Consider the following 26,266-nt stretch of genomic DNA (forward strand, 5'->3'; position numbering starts at 1 on the left):
CAAGCAAATTTAAATAGGAGTATTTTCTCATATTAGAAAAAATATTTGTTGTATTAATGTATATAAATATTTTACTGTGTAATCATGCGGCTGTTGTAAAGAATTCAGTTCACTAAAGGTGTGAAAGACATTGTAATCACACAAACAGGTTTGGGATTGGGAGATTTTGTGGAATTTAGATTTGAGCAGTCTGACAGTGGGATGCCACAAGGTGGTTACAGCCCATGTTATTATTATTATTACCCATGTAAATGATCAATTTCTTTATTGTCTGGGGCCTATACAGAGGCATTTTGTGTGGTGGGGTGGCATTAATATGGAGAAAGGGCCAGCCTGTCATTTCTAGATCCTAAATCCAGTCTCATTAATATAAACTGTATGTTGCTTCCTGTCCCATTTTGAATGAAATTGTAAAAAAAAGGCAAAATAAAAATCAAATTTAATAGTTCAAGGTAAATCTGAAAGCTAAATAGCTCTTTTTGATAATGGAGAATCACAGAAGTCATGTCAAAAATGATGCAATGCAACTGAATATTAAGATTAAGTTGTTTAAATTAAAGCAGTTGTAATTTATACATGTTTTAACATTTTGCACAGCATCAATAAACAGCGTTGCAATTTATGAAGGGTTTCGGGAGGTTCTGACCTATAGATATGTTTATGTAGATGCCTTATAAATGACTGTTTTCTATATGGAACATGTTACATTAGCCATCTGCCATATTGGAACAATCAAAGCCATTCTGTTCTCTTTGACTGCAAGTTGACTGTTGTGCAATGTTGTGACTTTGGAAATTTCAAGTAATTTTCTTATTTAAAATAAAACTGTAACTTAGGCCTAATGTTCACATTGCAATTTAACCTGTGGTAGGCCTACTGAAAATGGTACTGAATATTGATATTTTTCAATGTATTATATCAAAGTTACAAATTCAAGCTTCAAGACAACACTAATGGCAAGGACCCCAAGCATGTTAGTGTCAAAGAAACCAAACTGTTCATAAGATAATCATGAATTAATGAGACAGCAGAAAAACTCCAAAAAACACGTCAATTTGTGGGAGGTGCCTTTAGTCTTTATTAAATCGTGATAAATGGTGACTGTGTATAGCACTGTTAGATGGACACACAAAGAGAAAAGGCATTTTTGTTTGTGCACAATTTGTGATTGTGAATCTTCTCCATCAAACTCAGAATAGATTATGCTAATTCCATCAGAATAGTTTCCCATGGAGGTAATGTATGTGAATGATAGATTATCAATATAATTTGTGAAGAATCTTATGACAACAGAAATTGTTTCAGCAAATGTAAAATTTTATATGTTGTTTTATTTTGCATTGGACAGTCAAACGCTTGTGTACATTGTCATTGGTTTTTTTATTTTTAATTCTTCTTGTATTTCAGTGAATTGTATAAGGTAACTCCAAAGCTGTTCTAGAGTGATGAGTCCCACAAATGTCACTGTCTTTACTGAATTCTACCTGCTGGGATTTCCAGGACTCCATCCACAGTATTATGGAGCCGTGGGAACCCTTTTGTTCTTTGTCTACTTGACACTAGCAGGAGGAATTTCTTTATCATTTCATTATTGCTTATGAGAGAAGCCTTCAGAAACCCACCTATTTAATTTCTGTAATCTTGCAGTGTCTGATCTTGTTTTTTGGGACCATCACGCTGCCTAAAGCCATTGCAAAATACTTGTTTTCAATAGCAGTGAGTTACCATTTTATAGCTGCTTTTTTTCAGATGTTTTTTGTTCACTACTTAGGGTCTGTTAACTCTTTCCTAATGCTTTTAATGGCCATTGATCGGTTTGTTGCAGTGTGGTAACCCACTGAGATACTGTATCCTTATTACAAAATAAGACTATTTTATTGGCATGTGCAGTGATTTGTGATTTGGATCTCTGATTTCATGGCTGACAGTCATTGTTTATAATACCTTTGATGAGCCTACTGTGGTTCTAATGTAATAACCCAAAATTACTGTGACCACGTTTCAATAATTAATCTGTCTTGTAGAGATGGTAAGCCAGAAAAAGTTTTTTTTTTACATTTTCATGTGCCATGTTTGTTCTTTTGGGCCCTTTGATTTTTATTATATTTTTTTTTATTGCTATCATCACATCTGTTTCAAAATCTCAGATGGTTCAGGCCCGTTATAAAACGTTCTCAACTTGCACTCCTCAACTACTTATCATTTGTCTGTACTATGTGCCCAGATTGTGTTGTTTATGTGCATGATGTGACAATAGCGATCTCACCTGGCATTCGGGTTATGCTAATCATGTGGTACAGTCTTCTCCCACCTGTTGTCAATCCAGTGATTTACTGCTTCAGAACAAAAGAAATCAAAGATGTATTAAAGAAAAAATTCAGAGATAGAAAAGTGAACAGGCAAATATGATGCTCTAAAAAATAATTTTATTGAAATTGCTTTAATACATTAGAGTGCAATGTTTACACTTTGCCCTGTCTATATATTTATATAATTGTAATTCTGGCTGTTCTTACACATAATGAGAATCAATGACATATCTGTGAAATAATGAATATTTTTGGTGAATTTCGCTGAATTTTTTCAATAAGTATATTTTATTTGGCCTCTTTTTTTTTTGCAATATAAGATGTAGATATTACACAGAGAACTCACTCAGTTGTATAGTTTAGTTATGATCTTCATTTAATTTTGAAGGTATCTTTCATTCATGAAATGTTCTAACACAATTTACTCATCTACTCAACTTTTAAATGTCAAGTCATTATCAGGTATTATATTGTACAATATAGTGAAAGAGAGCTGAAGGTGAACGTGGAAATTGGAATGAAATGTAAATTAATTTAGCTAATGCAATTTCTGTTCCTGCCTTGGAATATGCCTAAAAATAAAGTGTAACTGCTTCTGTAAATATATTCTTCTACCATGGGGACATGCATATATACATTAAACACATTAAGTGTTTTAAGACTCGCTCCCTCATGGTCAAAAATGTCAAAATCGAGGGGTCAAGGGTCTGTCCATATAAACTTCCCTTGTCCACTTCGGGAAGTGGAATGCAATTCAAAATGGCCAGCGGGGATTCCCCCAAGGGGAAGTGCTAGGGGAAGTTTGCAAAGTGCGTGTCTAAAAGTGGAGTGGAATGCAGCCCTGGCTGCAAAGCTCTAGACAAACTCCTTTACATACCTCTCCAATTCCCGACCCACCCTGCCGCAGACACCAAGGCCTGTCTTCAGCTGTAGTCATCTTGTTCGGTCGGCTGTTCTGTCACAATCACCCTATTGGAGGAACGAACAGGTGACGCACGAGAATTCTTCAACTAGATTTTAATTCAACAAGCAATCGGATACAAACACTGAAACTAAGGGATGACATATAATAGCAGACCCCAGACTTAGGGAAACACAGGGTTTAAATGCAAGGGGCAAATTAGATAATTTTTTCAAAACACAGGCTGGATACAAATTAACACATTGAGGACAGGAACAGAAAACATGACTAAAACAGGAACTAAAAAACGGGGTAAAAAAAAGGAAACCCAAGTCCACAACACTGAAAGTTTTAATTGTATTAATGTATATTAATATTTTACTATATTTCACTGTGTAATTACGTGGCTGTTGTAAAGAATTCAGTTCACAAATGGTAAAATACATTATAATCACATAATTGGTTTTGAGTATAGTGTGATGGTCTGGGGCTGTTTTGCATGGTTCAGGACCCCTGGATGAGCTTGCTGTGATAAATGGAACCATGAGTTCTGCTGTTTACCAAAAAATCCTGAAGGAGAATGTCTGGCCATCTGTTTGTGACCTCAAGCTGAAGCAAACTTGGTTTCTGCAGCAGGACAATGATCCAAAACACACCAGCAAGTCCACCTCTGAATGGCTGAAGAAAAACAAAATGAAGACTTTGGAGTGGCCTAGTCAAAGTCCTGGACCTGAATCTTATGAGATGCTGTGGCATGACCTTAAAAAGGCAGTTCATGCTCGAAAACCCTCCAATGTGGCAGAATTACAACAATTCTGCATAGATGAGTGGACCAAAATTCCTCCACAGTGCTGTAACAGACTCATTGCAAGTTATCGCAAATGCTTTGATTGCAGTTGTTGTTGCTAAGGTGGCCCCAACCAGTTATTAGGTTTAGGGGGCAAACACTTTTTCACACAGGGTCATGTAGTTTGGGGATTATTTTTTTTTTCCAATAATAATAAAAACCTTCATTTAAAAACTGCATGTTGTGTTCACTTGTGTTATCTTCTACTAATATTTTATTTTGTTTGATGATCTTAAACATTAAAGTGTGACAAACATGCAAAAAAAAATAAGAAATCAGGAAGGGGGGCCAACACTTTTTCACACCACTGTATTATATTTAGTATGTGAGGCATGTATTCACTGAGTTTCTGTTCATTTTGTGAAAAGCAGTCCTGTTCAAGACGAGGGCGGCAGAACAGAAAGCACTTCATGTTTGTTTTCTTTATTTATATAAAAGCACAACGTTTTGTTGTTATTGTGAGTGCACACAAATACAAGTAGACCCTTTACAGTTTATGAGTGATGTATTACTCTAAACCTACCTTCATGATCAAAAATAACGTCATATCCTCTGGAAAAAAAAAAAAATGCAAGTCATCGCGCTGGCGCCCTCCATGTCCTGCAAAGTGCGCTTTTGCTTCCACTCTCCACGCAAACTTATATTTAACGAACAAAAAAAAATGCTCTAAATGTTTTTCTAAATTAACGTAATAAAAAAATTAAACAAAAATATAATCAGTTTGCCATTAACATACAAAACTGAACTATTTTAATAGCTGGTGAAACAGTAGCAGAGGCTATAAGCTGTTTTGGGGGAGAGGGGGGGGTCGGGGGGAAGACATGCTCGGAATGGTAATTCTGATAAGCTGTCAGACACGGGGCCAGGCTCTGTAACGTGCAGGCTTAACAAGTAACACAACACTGCGGTGTGTGAAAGGAACTGGACCAGACAACTTTCTGTAATGTAATACAGTGCAGTAAATTTACAAATGTGTGGATATAATCTGTGTGTCAACTGAAGGTTTTAGGTTGAGTCACTGTGTTCCATCAGAGGTGTTGCTTCAAAGTCTCAATTTTAAATCCGGGATGGGGATGGAAAAACAGTAACCTTATTGATTAAATGTAATCATTATACTTTAAACAGCTATTAATTAATTAATTAAACAAGAGCACGGCATGTTTCAAAATAAAAACGCAGTTAGCAATCACCAAATAGCTCATATTTATGCCAACTTTTGTTTCAATCTATGATGAATAATGAATATTGTTTAAATCATACCTGAAAACAGTAAGCAGTAACAGTGGGGGGGGGGGGGGGTACTGTAATGCTGTAGCCCAGGGGCCTCTGGATATCTTAAGGCACAACTGGATGTGGGCCAAAGAGCCAGGCAGGAGGAGGAGAAGAGAGTCGTTTGAATCGGTTAAAGTGCTTGATAGGGACTCGCAATAGGGCCAAACATCTAACCTATCCTAATGTGTGTGCGCCATGAGTGTAGTATATATAAACACTTTTTAATAAAAACATAAATTAGTTTATTCCCCGCGATTTTTTGGCCAAGTCAAGTGTGTTCATAGAGGTTTCCATGAGCAAATGCAAATAAAGCTAGATTTAAATAAAAAAAGACATGATATTGTCGGACCAGGCGTTTAATTCTTATCCAAAACAAGATGTAATATGAGTTCTTCTGAAACTTTCTATCCATCAAAGAAACCTGAAAAAAATCGAACCAACCTGTGGTAGGACTACTGAAAATGATATTGAAATATTTATATTTTTCAATTTAACTATATCAAAGTTACAAATTCAAGTTTTGTGACAACAATAATGGCAAGGTCTCAAGCATGTTAGTGTCAAAGAAACCAAACTGTTCATAAGATAATCATGAATTAATGAGACAGCAGAAACTCCAAAAAATACGTCAGTTTGTGGGAGGTGCCTTTATTCTTTATTATTCTTGATAAACAGTGACTGTGTATAGCACTGTTAGATGAATGCACAAGAGAAAGGCCATTTTTGTTTGTGGATTAATACAATTAGTGATTGTGAATCTTCTCCATCAAACTCAAAAATGCTGCAATTTTAATAGATTATGCATTATTACATCAGAATAGTTTTTTCATGGGAGGTAATGTATGTGAATGATAGATTATCAATATGAATCTGTGAAGAATTTTATAACAACATCAATTTGTTTCAGACGTTGAAATGTACATTTTTATATGTTGTTATAATGCAGCAGTCAAAACGCTTGTGTAATTGTCATTGCTTTTTAAAATTCTTTTTATATTTCAGTGAATTTGTATCAGGTAACTCCAAAGCTGTTCTAGAGTGATGACTCCCACAAATGTCACTGTCTTTACTGAATTCTACTGCTGGGATTCCAGGACTCCATCCACAGTATTATGGAGCCGTGGGAACCCTTTTGTTTCTTGTCTACTTGACACTAGCAGGAGGAAATTTCTTTATCATTTCTTTATTGCTTTTGAGAGAAGTCTTCATAAAAAACCCACCTATTTAATCTTCTGTAATCTTGCAATGTCTGGATCTTGCTTTTGGGACCATCACGCTGCCTAAAGCCATTGCAAAATACTTTTTCAATAGCAGTGAGTTACCATTTTATAGCTGCTTTTTTCAGATGTTTTTTGTTCACTACTTAGGGACTGTTAACTCTTTCCTGGGAAGAATGCTTTTAATGGCCATTGATCGGTTTGTTGCAGTGTGTAACCCACTGAGATACTGTATCCTTATTACAAATAAGACTATTTTATTGGCATGTGCAGTGATTTGGATCATCTGTATTTCATGGCTGACAGTCATTGTTTATAATACCTTTGATGAGCCCCTACTGTGGTTCTAATGTAATAACCCAAAATTACTGTGACCACGTTTCGATAATTAATCTGTGTCTTGTAGAGATGTAAGCAAGAAAAAAGTTTTTTTACATAATATTTTTATCTTTTATTGCTATCATTCACGACGACTGTTTTCAAAATCTCAGATGTTCAGGGCCGTTATAAAACGTTCTCAACTTGCACTCGAGTCTGCCTCAACTACTTATCATTTGTCTGTACTATGTGCCCAGATGTGTTGTTTATGTGCATGATGTGACAATAGCGATCTCACCTGGCATTCGGGTTATGCTACCTCATGTGGTACAGTCTTCTCCCACCTGTTGTCAATCCAGTGATTTTACTGCTTCAGAACAAAAGATATCAAAGATGCATTAAAGAAAAAATTTCGAGATAGAAAAGTGAACATGCAAATGTGATGCTCTAAAAATATTGAAATTCCTTTAATACAGTAGAGAGTATTGTTTACACTTGGCCCTGTTTATGTATTTATATAATTGTAATTCTGGCTGTTCTTACACATAATGAGAATCAATGACATATCTGTGAAATAATGAATATTTTCGCTGAATTTCGCTGAATTTTTTCTCAATAAGTATATTTTATTGCCTCTTTTTTTATTGCATATAAGATGTAGATATTACACAGAGAACTCCACTCAGTGCCTATAGTTTAGTTATGATCTTCATTTAATTTTAAAGGTATCTCTTCATTCATGAACTGTTCTAACACATTTACTCATCTACTCAACTTTTAAATGTAAAGTCATTATTCAGTAGTATATTGTACAACTATAGTGAAAGATGTTTTTTTTTTTTTTTTTTTTTTTTTTTTTTTTTTTTTTTTGAAGGTGGAACGTGGAAATTGGAATGACATTAATTTAGCTAATGCATATTTCTGTTCCTGCTTTGGATATGCCTAAAAAATAAAGTGTGTACTGCTTCTGTAAATATATTCTTCTATCATGGGACATGCATATATACATTAAACACATTAAGTGTATGTAAAGTGTAAGGCACAGGTTGTTATTAAAAAACAGTAAAACTGTAAAAGCAAGATGATAAGATTTTCTTAAACACAATATCATTTTGGATAGTTGCCATAATTTCTGATCCAAACAATGTAGAAAATCCTAAAATTTTGTATACGGGACAGAAAGGCCAAATCCTCCATACAACCCAACTTATTCACAACATATTCATGCTTTAGTATGCATATAGTATACTAATGTACTTGGCATTAAAAAGCTCATGACTTTTAGTATATTTATCTGTATAAACTGGTTCTCTACTACAGGACCAACATGGAAATAATCTATATAAAACATATGTTTTAATATATGTTTTGATATAGGTTTTTAATATATGTGAGCCATATATAAAATTGTCCGTTTTCCTATATGTACAATATGGTGTACATATATACGTGCATACATATGCATATATAAGTACATATATGCATGTATATATGCACCTACATGTTCACCTATATGTTTACCTATATATTCGTTAAAATTATTAAAAAATCCATAGCTGCTAGGCAAACATAAATAAAAGCCCTTATTAAAATGTAGAAATTTAAATTATTTATTTACTTAAGAACAATCAAATAGCACAAGACAAAATAAAAAAAAATTACAAACCATTTTGTTATACATTCTTTTCCACTATCTTCATACAAGAAAGAATTGACCTTGTAAATGTTTCAGGAAAAACATGTAGACATCATAAGCTTTCCATCTCCTCTCACTAATTGCCATAGTTAAATTTCCATAACATGCCAATTACATTTGACACCAATTTCACGTGTTCGCACATGCCATAAGTTCTTGCATATTTTTTTTTTTTTTAGTTAGTTCTAAGTTATTGCCTTGATAATAGAAAACAATTAGCTAGGCATCACATAGACAGTTGCCAAAGTGAGATATGAGCTACAAAAATGACGAGCTATATAGGAGACATATCTTGTATGTATAGGGGGGCTTACATGTGGATATAAAGAAGCAATACAGGAGACCTATATGGCCTGTATATGCACATATATGCACCTCAGTTTTACATTTACATTTACAGTTAATCATTTAGCAGACGCTTTTATCCAAAGCGACTTACAAATGAAGAACAGTAGAAACAATCAGATCAACGCGACGAGAACAACAACGGTATACAAGTGCTATGACAAGTCTCAGTTAGTCTAGTACAGAACACGTAGCCAGGGTTTTTTTTTTTTTTTTTTTTTTTTGAATATGATAGACAAGAAAAAGAAAAGGTAAGTACTAGTATTAGTTGGTTAAGTGCATTGAAAAAGATGAGTCTTTAGATGTTTTTTGAAAATGAGTAAAGACTGTTCGAATTGAGATCGGAGGTCATTCCACCAGCTGGACGCAGTCCAGGAAAAAAGTCAGTGAGAGTGATTTTGACCTCTTTGGGATGGCACCACAAGGCGCCGTTCACTTGCAGAGCGCAAACTTCTGGAGGTGCATAAGATTGAACTAGTGAGTTTAGGGTATGTTGGCGCCGTGCCAGTGGTCATTTTGTAGGCAAGCATCAGTACCAGTGAATTTGATGCGAGGCGGCTACTGGTAGCCAGTGTAACCTGATGAGGAGAGGAGTAACATGAGCTGTTTTTGGCTCATTGAAGACAACCCTCGCTGCTGCATTCTGGATCAGTTGTTTGTAGAGGGCTTGATAGTATATGCAGGAAGGGCCCGCCAGAGAGCATTGCAATAGTCAGTCGGTCTGGAGAGAACAACATATTTTGCCTATTATGTGGGCATATATACGCCTATATGACAGCATATATATTATTATATATGTGCAATATAAACTGCATATAAGGTTTCATATATGCGCATATATCCTCCTATATGGTTCTTTCCATGTGGGGAAGACTGTAAGATTGTTAGATTTTGCTGATATTTGGCTGAGCAGTGGTTTGGTTGGCTCGCCAAGGATTTTCGATTTTCTCTAATACATAAAGGAAGTAAGCTTGACAAGAGTTCTTGTGGGAGAAGAATATATTGAAGGTAGCAGTGTCTTAGCAGCTGTCTTTCAACAGCGATGTTAGCTTGTTGTCTTCAAAAATATCTTAACCCCCTGTAAGAGTCCTAGCTTCTCCCTAGATTCTTCATAAGCCCCTTTCACACTGAGAATCTGGATAATACACAGGTAATGTGTCCCGGCAATTGTTCCCGGGATCATTAGATTTGGTTCCTTCACTGCCAGTGATTTCCCGGAATCTGTGCATGCGTTCACATACTGTACAACCCGTAAATCTACAAGAGATATTGTTTGGGGTTTGCTGTTGATTTGTTGTTTTATTTGTATGGACCATTTGGTTCACACCTTTACAGACAGTTTCTGTTGATTGCATCTGGGGCACAGCCACTATGTAAATGCATCTGACTAAAGATACACATAATCTTTCAGAATGAAATAAGCAGCAAATTATTTATTCATGTATTTATTTTAGCCTGGCAGAACTGAAGTAGTATGATGTATATTAACACATTTATATTCAATAAAACACTCTGCTTAGTGTAATTGCGAACAATAACATGGGAGCAAGTATGCGTGAGGTATGCAGTTGCTGTCGGCTGAGGGCTTGACTTCGCCACGGCCGGTGGGCTTGACTCTCTAGCAACCGAAGGGCCTGACTGATGAACGGCTGGCATTTCTGGGCTGAGGAGAGGACGGTGCTGGGAGGAGATGGGTGGTCTGAACATTTGGCTGGGTATGGTGGAGGGTGCCTGGCGAGGGGTGAGCTGGTGAGGTTTTGGCCCGGTGCCAGGGTTTTTCGGGAGGAATTGGATGATGATCACTCTGAACAATTTCTACTTCGAGATTAACTTCATTTGAATAAAGGACATGATTAACCAACTGAATCGGTGGAAAACTATACGTCGGGAAGATCGCAGCCGATTATGTCATCATCCAGCCCCAGCCGAAAACAGACATCAACGGTGCATTCCAAATGAGATATATTGCCCTCCGAAGGGTACTTCAGAGTGAAAACAATCATGGCCGCCATATTGAATGGTCGTTCCAAACCAAAGTGCTCGAAATGAAGGAATGAAGGATTTCGAAGGGTACAACTGCTGGAAACTTCGGGACTCCCATGATCCTTTGCAGAGATTCTTTGCGTGATGACGGTGAGTCCGTGTGGGCATGCGATGATGATGCAGAGGGCACGTCAAAAAACAGTTCTTTGGTCCCCTACACCCTTCAACCCTTCAAAGCTCTCACTCCGGAGGGTAAACCATTTGAAAGGATAAGGCATAGGAATGAGCCCTTCCATATGGAACGCAGGGAAAGAGCAGTGTCGAACCACTTACCTGGGCTGCGTTCCAGTTCCGTTTTCTTATGCCCTTCACTGGCAAACATCCCTCTGTCTCGTTTACTAGGATGTACATTCTTTATTGTGTGTGCATGAGTGCCCACTACGGTGGAACCCTTGCAATGGGCTGAACTGGAACGTCCTAAGCCCTTTGATCACTGTGAATCTGCTTTGGAGCTGGTTTATTGTTTACATTTTCCACTTACGCCCTTTGTTTAGGTTATGCCAGGGCTGTTATAAAAATAAAAAAAAAAAATAATTCATTTATATTATAGACTTGTTTGGGTGGGGATAAATTAAATGCAATCTGCAATGACGTCATAATTGTGTTGCATTGTAGTCTATGGAGTGGCCTGAAGTGTGCATAGAAGCAGACTCGCTCCCTCTGTCAAAATCGAGGGGTCAGGGTCTGTCCATATAAACTTCCCTTGTCCACTTCGCGAAGTGGAATGCAATTCAAAATGGCAGCGGGGATTCCCCCCAGGGGGAAGTGCTTAGGGAAGTTTTGCAAGTGCGTGTCTAAAAGTGGAGTGGAATGCAGCCCTGGTTGGAAAGCTCAAGAAACTCCTCTACATACCTCTCCAATTCCCGGACCACCCTGCCGCAGACACCAAAAGCCGGTATTCAGCTGTAGTCATCTTGTTCGGTCCGCTGTTCTGTCACAATCACTATTGGAGGAACGAGGTGACGCACAAGAATTCTTCAACTAGATTTTAATTCAACAAGCAATGGAATACAAAACAATGGAACTAAGGGATGACATATAATAGCAGACCCAGACTTAGGGAAACACAGGGTTTAAATGCAAGGGGCAAATGAGATAATTTTTCAAACACAGCTGGATACAAATTAACACAATGAGGACAGGAACAGAAAAAACATGACTAAAGTAAAACAGGAACTAAAACGGGATAAAAAAAGGAAACCCAAGTCCCACAAACACTGACAGTTTTTTAATTGTATTAATGTATATTAATATTTTACTATATTTCACTGTGTAATTACGTGGCTGTTGTAAAGAATTCAGTTCACAAATGGTAAAATACATTATAATCACACAATGGGTTTGGGTAGTGTGATGGTCTGGGGCGCTGTTTTGCTGGTTCAGGACCTGGACGACTTGCTGTGATAAATGGAACCATGAATTCTGCTTTTACCTGCTGAATCCTGAAGGAGAATGTCTGGCCATCTGTTTGTTGACCTCAAGCTGAAGAACAAACTTGGTTTCTGCAGCAGGACAATGATCCAAACACAAAGTCCTGACCTGAATCCTATTGAGATGCTGTGGTATGACCTAAAAAAGGCAGTTCATGCTTGAAAACCCTCCAATGTGGCTGAATTACAACAATTCTGCATAGATGAGTGGACCAAAATTCCTCCACAGTGCTGTAACAGACTCACTGCACATTATCGCAAATGCTTGATTGCAGTTGTTGCTGCTAAGGGTGGCCCAACCAGTTATTAGGTTTAGGGGGCAAACACTTTTTCACACAGGGTCATGTAGTTTGGGATTTTGTTTTCCCTTAATAATAAAAAACTTCATTTAAAAACTGAATGTTGTGTTCACTTGTGTTATCTTCTACTAATATTTTATTTTGTTTGATGATCTTAAACATTAAAGTGTGACAAACATGCAAAATAAGAAATCAGGAAGGGGGCCAACACTTTTTCACACCACTGTATATATTTAGTATGTGAGGCATGTATTCACTGAGTTTCTGTTCATTTTTGTGAAGCAGTCCTGTTCAAGACGAGGCGGCAGTATAAAGCACTTCATGTTTGTTTTCTTTATTTTATAAAAGCACAACGTTTTGTTGTTATTGTGAGTGCTGTTATGAATGATGCATTACTCTTACCTTCATGATCAAATAACGGCATATCCTCTGAAAAAAAAAAAATGCAAGTCATCGCGCTGGCGCCTCCATGTCCTGCAAAGTGCGCTTTAGCTTCCACTCTCCACGCAAACTTATATTTAACGAGCAAAAAATGCTCTAAATTTTTTTTCTAAATTAACTTAATAAAAAAATTAAACGAAATATAATCAGTTTGCCATTACATACAAAACTTAACTATTTTAATAGCTGAAACAGTAGTAGGCTATAAGCTGTTTTGGGAGAAGGGGGGGTCGGGGGGAAGACAGGCTCGGAACGGTAATTCTGATAAGCTGTCAGACACGGGCCAGGCTCTGTAATGTGCAGCTTAACCAAGTAAACACAACACTGCTGTGTGAAAGGAACTGGACCAGACAACTTTCTCTAATGTAATACAGTGCAGTATTTACAAATGTGTGGATATAATCTGTGTGTCAGCTGAAGGTTTTAGGTTGGGTCACTGTGTTCCATCAGAGGTGTTGCTTCAAAGTCTCAATTTTAAATCCTTATTGCTTAAATGTAATCATTATACTTTAAACAGCTATTAATTAATTAATTAAACACGAGCATGGCATGTTTCAAAATAAAAACGCAGTTAGCAATCACCAAATAGCTCACATTTATGCCAACTTTTGTTTCAATCTATGATGAATAATGAATATTGTTTTAAATCATACCTGAAAACAGTAAGCAGTAACAGTAAGGGGGGTGGGGGGGGGGCTACTGTAATGCTGTAGCCCAGGGGCCTCTGGATATCTTAAGGCGCCCCTGGATGTGGGCCAAAGAGCCAGGCAGGAGGAGGAGAAGAGAGTCGTTGAATCGGTAAAGTGCTTGATAGGGACTCGCAATAGAGGCAGACATCTAACCTATCCTAATGTGTGTGCGCCATGAGTGTAGAATACATAAACACTTTTTAATAAAACATAAATTAGTTTAATTCCCCGCGATTTTTTGGCCAAGTCAAGTGTGTTCATAGAGGTTTCCATGGGCCAATGCGAAATAAAGCTAGATTTAAATAAAAAAAGACATGATATTGTCAGACCAGGTGTTTAATTCTTATCCAAAACAAGATGTAATATGAGTTTTTCTGACTTTCTATCCATCAAAGAAACCTGAAAAAATTCTAACCAACCTCTGGTAGGCCTACTGAAAATGATATTGAATATTTATATTTTTCAATTTATTATATCAAAGTTACAAATTCAAGTTTTGTGACAACACTAATGGCAAGGTCTCAAGCATGTTAGTGTCAAAGAAACCAAACTGTTCATAAGATAATCATGAATTAATGAGACAGCAGAAACTACAACACGTCAACTTGTGGGAGGTGCCTTTAGTCTTTATTAGTCTTGATAAATGGTGACTGTGTTAGATGAATGCACAGAGAGAAAGGCATTTTTGTTTGTGGATTAATACAATTAGTGATTGTGAATCTTCTCCATCAAACTCAAAATGCTGAAATTTTAATAGATTATGCTTATTACATCAGAATAGTTTTCATGGAGGTATGTATGTGAATGATAGATTATCAATATAATCTGTGAAGAATTTATAACAACAGCAATTGTTTCAGACGTTGAAATGTACATTTTTATATGTTGTTATAATGCAGTCAAATGCTTGTGTAATTGTCATTGCTTTTTAAAATTCTTTTTATATTTCAGTGACTTTGTATCAGGTAACTCCAAAGCTGTTCTAGAGTGATGACTCCCACAAATGTCACTGTCTTTACTGAATTCTACCTGCTGGGATTTTCCAGGACTCCATCCACAGTATTATGGAGCCGTGGGAACCCTTTTGTTCTTTGTCTACTTGACACTAGCAGGAGGAATTTTCTTTAAACCGTTTCATTTATTGCTTATGAGAGAAGCCTTCAGAAACCCACCTATTTAATCTTCTGTAATCTTGCAGTGTCTGATCTTGCTTTTGGGACCATCACGCTGCCTAAAGCCATTGCAAAATACTTTTTCAATAGCAGTGAGTTACCATTTTATAGCTGCTTTGTGCAATGTTTTTATTGTTCACTACTTAGGGTCTATTAACTCTTTCCTAATGCTATTAATGGCCATTGATCGGTTTGTTGCAGTGTGTAACCCACTGAGATACTGTATCCTTATTACAAAATAAGACTATTTTATTGGCATGTGCAGTGATTTGGATCATCTGTATTTCATGGCTGACAGTCATTGTTTATCATGCCCTTTGATGAGCCCTACTGTGGTTCTAATGTAATAACCCAAAATACTGTGACCAAAATTCGATAATTAAATTGTCTTGTGGAGATGTAAGGCAGAAAAAGTTTTTTTTTCATTTTCATGTGCCATGTTTGTTCTTTTGGGCCCTTTGATTTTTATTATATTTTCTTTTATTGCTATCATCATGACTGTTTTCAAAATCTCAGATGTTCAGGCCCGTTATAAAACGTTCTCAACTTGCACTCCTCAACTACTTATCATTTGTCTGTACTATGTGCCCAGATGTGTTGGTTTATGTGCATGATGTGACAATAGCGATCTCACCTGGCATTCGGGTTATGCTAATCATGTGGTACAGTCTCTCCCACCTGTTGTCAATCCAGTGATTTACTGCTTCAGAACTAAAGAAATCAAAGATGTATTTAAGAAAAAAATTTCGAGATAGAAAAAGTGAACATGCAAAATATGATGCTCTAAAAATATTGAAATTGCTTTTAATACAGTAGAGAGTATTGTTTACACTTTGCCCTGTTTTTTATGTATTTATATAATTGTAATTCTGGCTGTTCTTACACCTAAATGAGAATCAATGACATATCTGTGAAATAATGAATATTTTCCCTGATGTGCAAACAATTGTTTTTTTCAGTAAGTATATTTTATTGTCCCCCCCCCCCCCTTTTTTTTTTTTTTTTTGCAAATGGAGGTGTAGATACTACACAGAGAACTCACTCAGTTGTATAGTATAGTTATGATCTTCATTTAATTTCGAAGGTATCTTTCATGAAAACATATTTACTCATCTAGTCAACTTTTAATAGTAAAGTCATTATCAGGTATTATATTGTACAATATAGTGAAGAGAGCTGAAGGTGAACGTGGAAATTGGAATGAAATGTAAATTAATTTAGCTAATGCAATTTCTGTTCCTCCCTTGAAAAATGACTAAAAATAAAGTGTACTGCTTCTGTAAATATATTCTTTTATCATGGGACATGCATATATACATTAAACACATTAAGTGTATGTACAGTGTAGGCACAGGTTTTTATTAAAACAGTGAAACTGTAAAGCAGGATGATAAGATTTTCTGAAACACAAGATCATTTTGATAGTTGCCATAATTTCTGATCCAAACAATGTAGAATATCCGAAAATTTTTATACTGAATCTGTATAAGTGGGAGAGGGAGGGAAAGGCCAAATCCTTCATAACAAACTTAGTTACACATATTCATACTTTAATATGCATATAGTATACTAATGTACTAGACCAGAGTTCTGTGGGGAAAATAATTTATTAAAGGTTACAGTGTAGCAGGTCTTCAACATCAATGTTAGCATGTTGTCTTCAAACTATCTTAAACCTTGAGTCCTAGCTGCTCCCTAGATTCTTCATAGCTTGAGACAGAACTTTATACCTGAAGACAAAAGATCTAAAAACAGTAGATGCTGGACCTCCCGCTGGAGATCCTGCAAGCTACAAGAAGTTTCTGAGAAATACTGTTACTTAGATATGCTAACTGAATGGACCATTTGCTTCACATCTTTACCAACAGTTTCTGTTAATTGCATCTGAAGCACAGCCACTAAATGCATCGGACTAAAGATACACAATTTTTCAGAATGAAAGAAGCAGAAAATTATTCATTCATGCATTTATTTTAGCCTGACAGAACTGAAGTAGTATGACATATATTAACATTTTTTATTCAATAAAACACTCTGCTTAGTGTAATTGCAAACAATAACACAGGAGCAAGTATGCAGTGAGGTATGCAGTTGTTGTCGGCTGAGGGCTTGACTTTGGCGTGGCTGGCGGGTTTGACATTGGCACGGCTGACTCGCTTGAGTGAGCCGCGGCCAGCAGGCCTGGCTGATGAATGGCTGGCATTTCTGGGCTGAGGAGAGGGATGGTGCTGAGAGGAGATGGGGGGGGGGTCGGAACATATGGCTGGGTATGTCGAGGGTCCTGGCGAGGGGTGAGCTGGTGAGGCCCGGTGGTTTTCGGGAGGGACTGGATGATGAGCGCTCTGAACCGTTTCTACTTCTAGATTAACTCCATTTAAATAAAGGACATGATTAACCAACTCGATCGGGGAAAATGTTCCTATGGCTCAGTAGTAGAGCATTGCGTTAGCAGCGCAAAAGGTCGTGGGTTCAATTCCCAGGGAACACACGTACTGATTAAAAAAAAAAATTAAATTAAAAGTTTAGCCTGAATGCACTAGATGTCGCTTTGGATAAAAGTGTCTGCTGTATGCATAAATGTAAAACTATACATGGGAAGATCGCAGCCGATTACGTCATCATCCATCCCCAGCCGAAAAAATACACAGAGAGCAGTGTCGAACCAGCTTACCTGGTTGGAGAGCTCTAGGAACTCCTCTACATACCTCTCCAATTCCCGACCACCCTGCCGCAGACACCAAAGCCTGTCTTCAGCTGTAGGCATCTTGTTCGGTCTGCTGTTCTGTCACGATCACTTTTGGAGGAACGTAGAAACGCAGGAGAATTCTTCAACTAGAAGTTAATTCAACAAGCAATGGGATACAAACACTGGAACTTAGGGATGACATATAACAGCGGACCCAGACTCAGGGAAACACAGGGTTTAAATGCAATGGGCAAATGAGGTAATTTATCAAACACAGCTGGATACTAATTAACACAATACGGACAGGAACCGAAAACATGACCAAAAAAGTAAAAGAGGAACTAAGACAGGGTAAAACAAGGAAACACAAGTCCACAACACTGACAGTTGTATTAATGTATATAAATATTTTACTGTGTAATTATTTGTTGTAAAGAATTCAGTTCACAAATGGTGAAAGACATTATAATGACACAAAAGGTTTGGGATTGGGAGATTTTGTGGAATTCAGATTTTGAGCACTCTGACAGTGGGATACCACAAGATAGTTACAGCCCATGTTATTATTATTATTACCAAATAAATGATCAATTTTATTATTGTCTGAACCTATGTAGGAGGCATTTTGTGTGGTGGCGGCAAGCGTGATTTCACCAAGTACAACATGTTCCTGGATTAACATACTTGTTGATCCTGGAACAACATTCCAAAAGAAACCAATCAGCATTGAGATATAACTTTTCAGGAAATATCTGGTTTTAGGCTTACAATCAGGATTAGGTGCCTCTACTTTCTTGTTAATCAGATATCATTTCCCACTGATTTTTGGGAATAAATTATGGATAGGTTTTAGGTTAGGGGGTAGTGACTGGGTTAAGTCTGTATTTTTGGACAATAATTTTTTATCAGGATCATTAAAAGATGTTGATCTAGGGACATGTCTTACTTGGCAAAATCACGGCGACGGTGTGGTGGCACTAATACGGAGAAAGGGCCAGCCTGTCATTTCTAAATCCTAAATCCAGTCTCTCTATTAATATATACTGTATGTTGCTTCCTGTCCCATTTTAAATGATGTTTGTAAAAAAGGCAAAATAAAAAACACAAATTAAATAGTTCAAGGTAAATCTAAAAGATAACAGGGTCTTTTTGATAATGGAGAATCATAGAAGTCATGTCAAAAATGATGCAATGTAACTGAATTATTGAGATTAAGTTGTTTAAATTAAAGCAGTTTAATTTAAACATGTTTTAACATTTTGAACAGCATAAATAAACAGGGTGCAATTTATGAAGGGTTTCTATGGAACATTATACGCAAGTCATCCGCCCTGTTGGAACAGTCAAAGCCATTCTGTTCTCTTTGACAACAAGTTGGCTGTGTGCAATGATGTGATGTTGAAAAACTTAAGTAATTTACTCATTAAAACTTTGACTATCGTCAAAAGTAAAATAAACTGTAATTTAGGCCTTATGTTCACATTGCAGTTTAACCTGTGGTAGGACTACTGAAAATGGTATTGAATATTGATTTTTTTCAATTTATTACTGTATAACAATGTTACAAATTCAAGTTTTGTGACAACACTGATGGCAAGGACTCAAGAATGTTAGTGTCAAAGAAATCAAACTGTTCATAAGATAATCATGAATTAATGAGACAGCTGAAACTCCAAAAAAGCACGTCAGTTTGTGGGAGGTGCCTTTAGTCTTTATTAGTTTGATAAACGGTGACTGTGTATAGCACTTTTAGATGGACACACAAAGAGAAAGGCATTTTTTGCTTGTGGATTAATACAATTAGTGATTGTGAATCTTCTCCATCAAACATCAAGCAAAAAGCTGTAATTTTAATAGATTATGCTTATTACATCAGAATAGTTTTCATGGAGGTAATGTATGTGAATGATAGATTATCAATATAATCTGTGAATAATTTTATAACAACAGCAATTGTTTCAGACGTTAAAATGTAAATTTTTATATGTTGTTTTATTTTGCATTGAAAGTCAAATGCTTGTGTAATTGTCATTGCTTTTTTCAAATTCTTTTTATATTTCAAGGGAATTTGTATCAGGTAACTCCAAAGCTGTTCTAGAGTGATGACTCCCACAAATGTCACTGTCTTTACTGAATTCTACCTGCTGGGATTTCCAGGACTCCATCCACAGTATTATGGAGCCGTGGGAACCCTTTTGTTCTTTGTCTACTTGACACTAGCAGGAGGAAATTTCTTTATCATTTCATTTATTGCTTATGAGAGAAGCCTTCAGAAACCCACCTATTTAATCTTCTGTAATCTTGCAGTGTCTGATCTTGCTTTTGGGACCATCACGCTGCCTAAAAGCCATTGCAAAATACTTTTTCAATAGCAGTGAGTTACCATTTTATAGCTGCTTTGTGCAGATGTTTTTTGTTCACTACTTAGGGTCTATTAACTCTTTCCTAATGCTATTAATGGCCATTGATCGGTTTGTTGCAGTGTGTAACCCACTGAGATACTGTATCCTTATTACAAATAAGACTATTTTATTGGCATGTGCAGTGATTTGGATCATCTGTATTTCATGGCTGACAGTCATTGTTTATCGTGCCTTTGATGAGCCCTACTGTGGTTCTAATGTAATAACCCAAAATATACTGTGACCACATTTCGATAATTAATCTGTCTTGTAGAGATGTAAGCCAGCAAAAGTTTGTTTCATTTTCATGTGCCATGTTTGTTCTTTTGGGCCCTTTGATTTTTATTATATTTTCTTTTATTGCTATCATCACGGCTGTTTTCAAAATCTCAGATGTTCAGGCCCGTTATAAAACGTTCTCAACTTGCACTCCTCAACTACTTATCATTTGTCTGTACTATGTGCCCAGATGTGTTGTTTATGTGCATGATGTGACAATAGCGATCTCACCTGGCATTCGGGTGATGCTAATCATGTGGTACAGTCTTCTCCTACCTGTTGTCAATCCAGTGATTTACTGCTTCAGAACTAAAGAAATCAAAGATGCATTAAAGAAAAAATTTCGAGATAGAAAAGTGAACATGCAGATATGATGCTCTAAAAATATTGAAATTGCTTTAATACAGTACAGAGTAATGTTTACACTTTGCCGTGTTTATGTATTTATGTAATTGTAATTCAGGCTGGTCTTACACATAATGAGAATCAATGACATATGTGTAAAAATAATGAATATTTTCCCTGATGTGCAAACAAATTTTTTCAAGTAAGTCTATATTATTGCCCTCTTTTTTTCTTTTTTTTCTTTGCACATAAGGTGTAGATACTAAACAGAGAACTCACTCAGTTGTATAGTTTAGTTAAGATCTTCATTTAATTTTGAAGGTATCTTTCATTAATGAAATGTTCTAACACATTTACTCATCTACTCAACTTTTAACAGTAAAGTCATTATCAGGTATTATATTGTACAATATAGTGAAAGAGAGATGAAGGTGAACGTGGAAATTGGAATAAAAAAAATGTTAATTCACAACTTGTTCAATTAACTTAATGCAATTTCTGTTCCTGCCTTGGAATATGACTAAAAATAAAGTGCTTCTGTAAATATATTCTTCTATCATAGAAAATACCTATAAACATTCAAAACATTGAGTGTATGTACAGTGTAGTCACATGTTTTTATTAAAACAGTGAAACTGTAAAGCAGGATGATAAGATTTTCTTAAACACAAGATAATTTTCATAGTTGCCATAATTTCTGATCCAAACAATGTAGAAAATCCTAAAATTTGTATATGGGAGAGAAAAGCCAAATCCTCCATAACCAACTTATTCACACATATTCATACTTTAATATGCATATAGTATACTAACGTATTTGGCATTAAGAAGCTAATGACTTTTAGTTTTTTATTTGTATAAACTTGTTCTCTGACAGGAAGACTGTAAGAATTGTTAGATTTTGCTGTATTTGGCTGAGCAGTGGTTTGGGTGGCTCGCTAATGTATTAGATTTCTCTAATACATAAAATAAGTAAGCTAGACCAGAGTTCTTGTGGGGAGAAGAATTTATTGAAGGCAGCAGGTCTTCGACAGTGATGTTAGTCGTCTTCAAAATATCTTAACCCTTGTAAGAGTTCCAGCTTCTCCCTAGATACTCCGTAGCTTGAGACAGAACTTTATACCTGAAGACAAAAGAACGAGCTACTTGAACGAGCTGTGTTCAACCAGCTCTCTATGTTTCTTGTACAGAACAACCTCCTGGACAGCAACTAATCTGGCTTCAAAAGCAGCCACTCAACTGCGACTGCCCTGCTCTCTGTTACTGAAGCCCTGCGACTGGCAAGAGCAGCTTCAAAATCCTCAGTACTCATTTTGCTGGACCTGTCTGCTGCTTTTGACACCGTTAGTCATCAGATTCTCCTGTCCACCCTCAGAAAGATGGGCATCTCTGGAACCGCACTCCAGTGGCTTAACTCCTACCTTTCTGATAGATCCTTCATGGTGTCTTGGAGGGGTGAAGTTTCTAAGTCACAACAACTTGCTACTGGGGTTCCTCAAGGCTCAGTACTTGGACCACTTCTCTCCTCCATTTACATGCCATCATTAGGATCTGTCATTCAGAAGCATGGCTTTTCCTATCACTGCTACGCTGATGATACTCAACTCTACTTCTCATTCCAACCAGATGACCCGACGGTAGTTGCTCGCATTTCAGCCTGTCTGAGTGACATTTCTAGCTGGATGCATGACCATCACCTTCAGCTCAACCTTACTAAGACTGAACTCCTGGTGGTTCCAGCTAACCCATCGTTTCATCACAACTTCTCTATACAGCTGGGTTCGTCAACCATAACTCCTTCCAGGACAGCCAGAAACAGTTGTGATGGATCATCAGTTAAGCTTCACAGACCATATTGCTACAATGACTCGGTCCTGCAGATTTGCCTTATACAACATTAGGAAGATTAAACCCTTCCTGTCAGAGCAAGCCACCCAACTTCTTGTCCAAGCTCTTGTTCTCTCCAGACTGGACTATTGTAATGCTCTCCTGGCGGGCCTTTCTGCATGTACTATCAAGCCTCTGCAAATGATCCAGAATGCAGCAGCGAGGGTTGTCTTCAATGAGCCCAAAACAGCTCACGTTACTCCTCTCCTCATCAGGTTACACTGGCTACCAGTAGCCGCTCGCATCAAATTCAAGGTACTGATGCTTGCCTACAAGACGACCACTGGCACGACGCCCACAAGGTCATTAATTCAATCTTATGCGCCCTCCAGAAGTTTGCACTCTGCAAGTGAACGACGCCCCTGAGGTGCCATCCCAAAGAGGTTCAAAATCACTCTCACTGACTTTTTCCTGGACTGCGTCCAGCTGGTGGAATGACCTCCCGATCTCAATTCGAACAGCTGAGTCTTTACTCATTTTCAAAAACATCTAAAGACTTATCTTTTTCACCAGCACTTAACCAACTAATACTAGTACTTACCTTTTCTTTTTCTTGTCTATCATATTCTTAAAAAAAAAAAACCCTGGCTACGTGTTCTGTACTAGGTCACACGCTTGATCTAGTTTTATCATTAGGCCTTGATATCAGTAATATATCTGTAAGTGATGCTGGGTTGTCTGATCACTGGCCAGTTTTGTTTGACAGTGTGATTTCCTGTCCTAGTCATGTAAAGCAGCCTAATACCTACCATTCAAGGTCTGTTAACCCTTCCACTGCTTTGCAATTTATTGATGCTTTTTTGGCCCTTCCAGCTCATAGTGATGTTATATCATCGCAGAATCAGAATTTTGATGAGCTGGTAAATTGTTTCAATTCTTCATGTTCAGAAATTTTAAACTTAATTCCCCCTTATAAAACCAAAAAACTGAAATCAAATAATCAACCATGGTTTAATAGCGACATAAAAATTTTAAGGAAAAAATGTAGAAGAACAGAAAGGCAATGGAAGAAGGACCAAATTACAAATCTCATATCAAATCTTACCGAGTAACTTGTCTAACTTCCCGGAAGCAGGTTTTCCTTGCAATGGTCAAAATACTTCTTTAACATAATCTCAAAATATTCCCATTGCCCAAAGATACTGTTTTCTACATTAAATTCAGTATTAAACCCTTCTAGACCGGCCGGCCCATAACCTAGCCTAGACTTATGTTAGAAGTTTTGCAACTTCTTTATAAACAAAGTTACTGAAATTAGGGCACAGATCTCTAGTAATTTAACTCAGAATTATCAATATGCAAATATTTGCCCCTCTGCTTTTTCTAATTTTCAGACTATTTCACACTCTGAGCTGTTGAGCATTATCTCTAACATGAATCCAACCTCTTGCTCTTTTGATGCCATTCCCACAAAGTTACTAAAGGATGGTCTGTCCTCTGTGTTGCCAAGTCTACTTTCTATTATCAATAGCTCTTTACAAACGGGTACTGTACCATTTTGCCTTAAACAGGCTGTGGTCCAAGCTAATCTCGATCCTTCTGATTTTAATAACTATAGGCCCATTTCGAAACTTCCATTTTTGCACAAAGTTCTGGAAAAGTGTGTAGTAAATCAAATTTCCCCCTATTTAATCTCTAACAACATTCTGGATCCTTTTCAGTCTGGCTTCAGAGCTAAACACAGTACCTGAATCTGCACTTTTGAGGGCCGTAAATGACCTCTTACTATCTGCAGACTCTGGTAACTGTACTATTCTTCTATTTATTGGACTTAAGTGTGGCTTTTGATACTGTGGATCATCGTATCTTGTTAAAGAGATTGGACCTTGAAGTTGGCATTCATGATGGTGCACTAGATTGGTTTGCATCATAACTCGCAAACAGGAATTTTTTGGTGGAAACTGGAGATTTTTTCTTAAACAGGCTGTGGTCCAAGCTAATCTCGATCCTTCTGTTTTTAATAACTATAATCTTATTTTCCTTATACTTTACTCCCTCCTTCGTTTCATTTTTGAGTCCCATAAAGTGTCATATCACATTTATGCCAATGACACTCTCTATTTTCCGTTAAAATCAGGTAGTGATTCAGTTTCCTCTCTGCTAGCTTGTTTAGAGGACATTAAGGTGCTTGGATGGACAATAATTTCCTTCAATTAAATCAGAAGACTGATGTTATGTTGTTTGGCCCTTCACACCTTTTAAATAATATACAGTATGTTGTTATTGATCTTGGGTTAAAATTTGATAAATCAACTCTGTAGTTAGAGCCAGTTTTCTGCAGCTTAGGGGACTTTGCAAGCTGAAAAATATTCTGAGCTTTAGTGATTTGGAGACCGTTATTCATGCTTTTATTTCTACCAGGCTGGATACTGTAACGCTCTATATGCTGGAATAAATCAGTCCTCGCTCTCGCGATTACAACCTGTACAGAATGCTGCAGCTCGTTTTTTAACAGAGACAAAAAAAGAGAGAACATATTACACCTGTGTTGTCATCACTTCATTGGCTACCTGTTCGATTCAGAATTGATTTTGAGGTTTTTAGTATTTGTATTTAAATCACTTCATGGTCTTGCCCCTTCATATATTTCAGACCTGTTCCAGACCCTTCATATATTTCAGACACTGTTCCTGTGGCTCAGTAGTAGAGCATTGTGTTAGCAGCGCAAAAGGTCATGGGTTCAATTCCCAGGGAACACACATACTGATTTAAAAAAAAAAAAGTTTAGCCTGAATGCACTAGAAGTCGCTTTGGATAAAAGTGTCTGCTGAATGCATAAATGAAACTATAACATGGGAAGATTACAGCTGATTACGTCATCATCCAGCCCCAGCCCGAAAACATACACCGAGAGTGTCGAACCAGCTTACCCTGGTTGGAGAGCTCTAGGAACTCCTCTACATACCTCTCCATTTCCCAACCAACCTGCCACAGACACCAAAGCCCTGTCTTCAGCTGTAGTCATCTGTTTGGGTCCGCTGTTCTGACGTCACGATCACTTTTGGAATGTAGAGACGCAGGAGAATTCTTCAACTAGATTTTAATTCAAACACGCATTGACTACAAACACTGGAACTTAGGGATGACATATACAGTGGACCCAGACTCAGGGAAACACAGGGGCTTAAATGCAAGGGGCAAACAAGATATTTTATCAAAACACAGCTGGATACAAATTAACACAATGAGACAGGAACCGAAAACCATGACCAAAAAAAGTAAAAAACAGGAACTAAGACAGGGTAAAACAAAGAAACACAAGTCCACAACACAGTTGTATTAATGTATATGAATATTCTATTGTGCATTTGTTGTAAAGAATTTTTTTCAGTTCACAAATGGTGAAAGACATTATAATCAACACATTGGGGATTGGGAGATTTTGTGGAATTCAGATTTTGAGCAGTCTGACAGTGGGATGCCACAAGGAAGTTACAGCCCATGTTATTATTATTTATTACCAAGTAAATGATCATTTTTATAATTGTCTGTGCCTATACAGAGGCATTTTTGTGTTCTGGCGGCGAGCGTGATTTCACCAAGTACAACATGTTCCTGGATTAACATACTTGTTTGATCCTGTACCAACATTCCAATCACCAATCAGAATTGAGATATAACTTTTTCAGGAAATATCTGTTATAGGCTTACAATCAGGATTAGGTGCTTCTACTCCCTTGTTAATCAG

At 37.0% G+C, this 26,266-nt stretch overlaps 4 pseudogenes; all 4 read left to right on the forward strand.

The window, feature by feature from the left end:
* Window positions 1–1,445: 1,445 nt before the first annotated feature.
* Window positions 1,446–2,409, forward strand: LOC122139736 (annotated as a pseudogene).
* Window positions 2,410–6,370: 3,961 nt separating this feature from the next.
* Window positions 6,371–7,307, forward strand: LOC122139737 (annotated as a pseudogene).
* A 7,490-nt stretch (window positions 7,308–14,797) lies between these two features.
* Window positions 14,798–15,734, forward strand: LOC122139738 (annotated as a pseudogene).
* Window positions 15,735–19,767: 4,033 nt separating this feature from the next.
* LOC122139900 lies at window positions 19,768–20,720 on the forward strand (annotated as a pseudogene).
* The last annotated feature ends 5,546 nt before the right edge of the window (window positions 20,721–26,266 follow it).

Source organism: Cyprinus carpio, chromosome B15 (assembly GCF_018340385.1).
Source record: "Cyprinus carpio isolate SPL01 chromosome B15, ASM1834038v1, whole genome shotgun sequence".
Taxonomy (NCBI): Eukaryota; Metazoa; Chordata; class Actinopteri; order Cypriniformes; family Cyprinidae; genus Cyprinus; species Cyprinus carpio.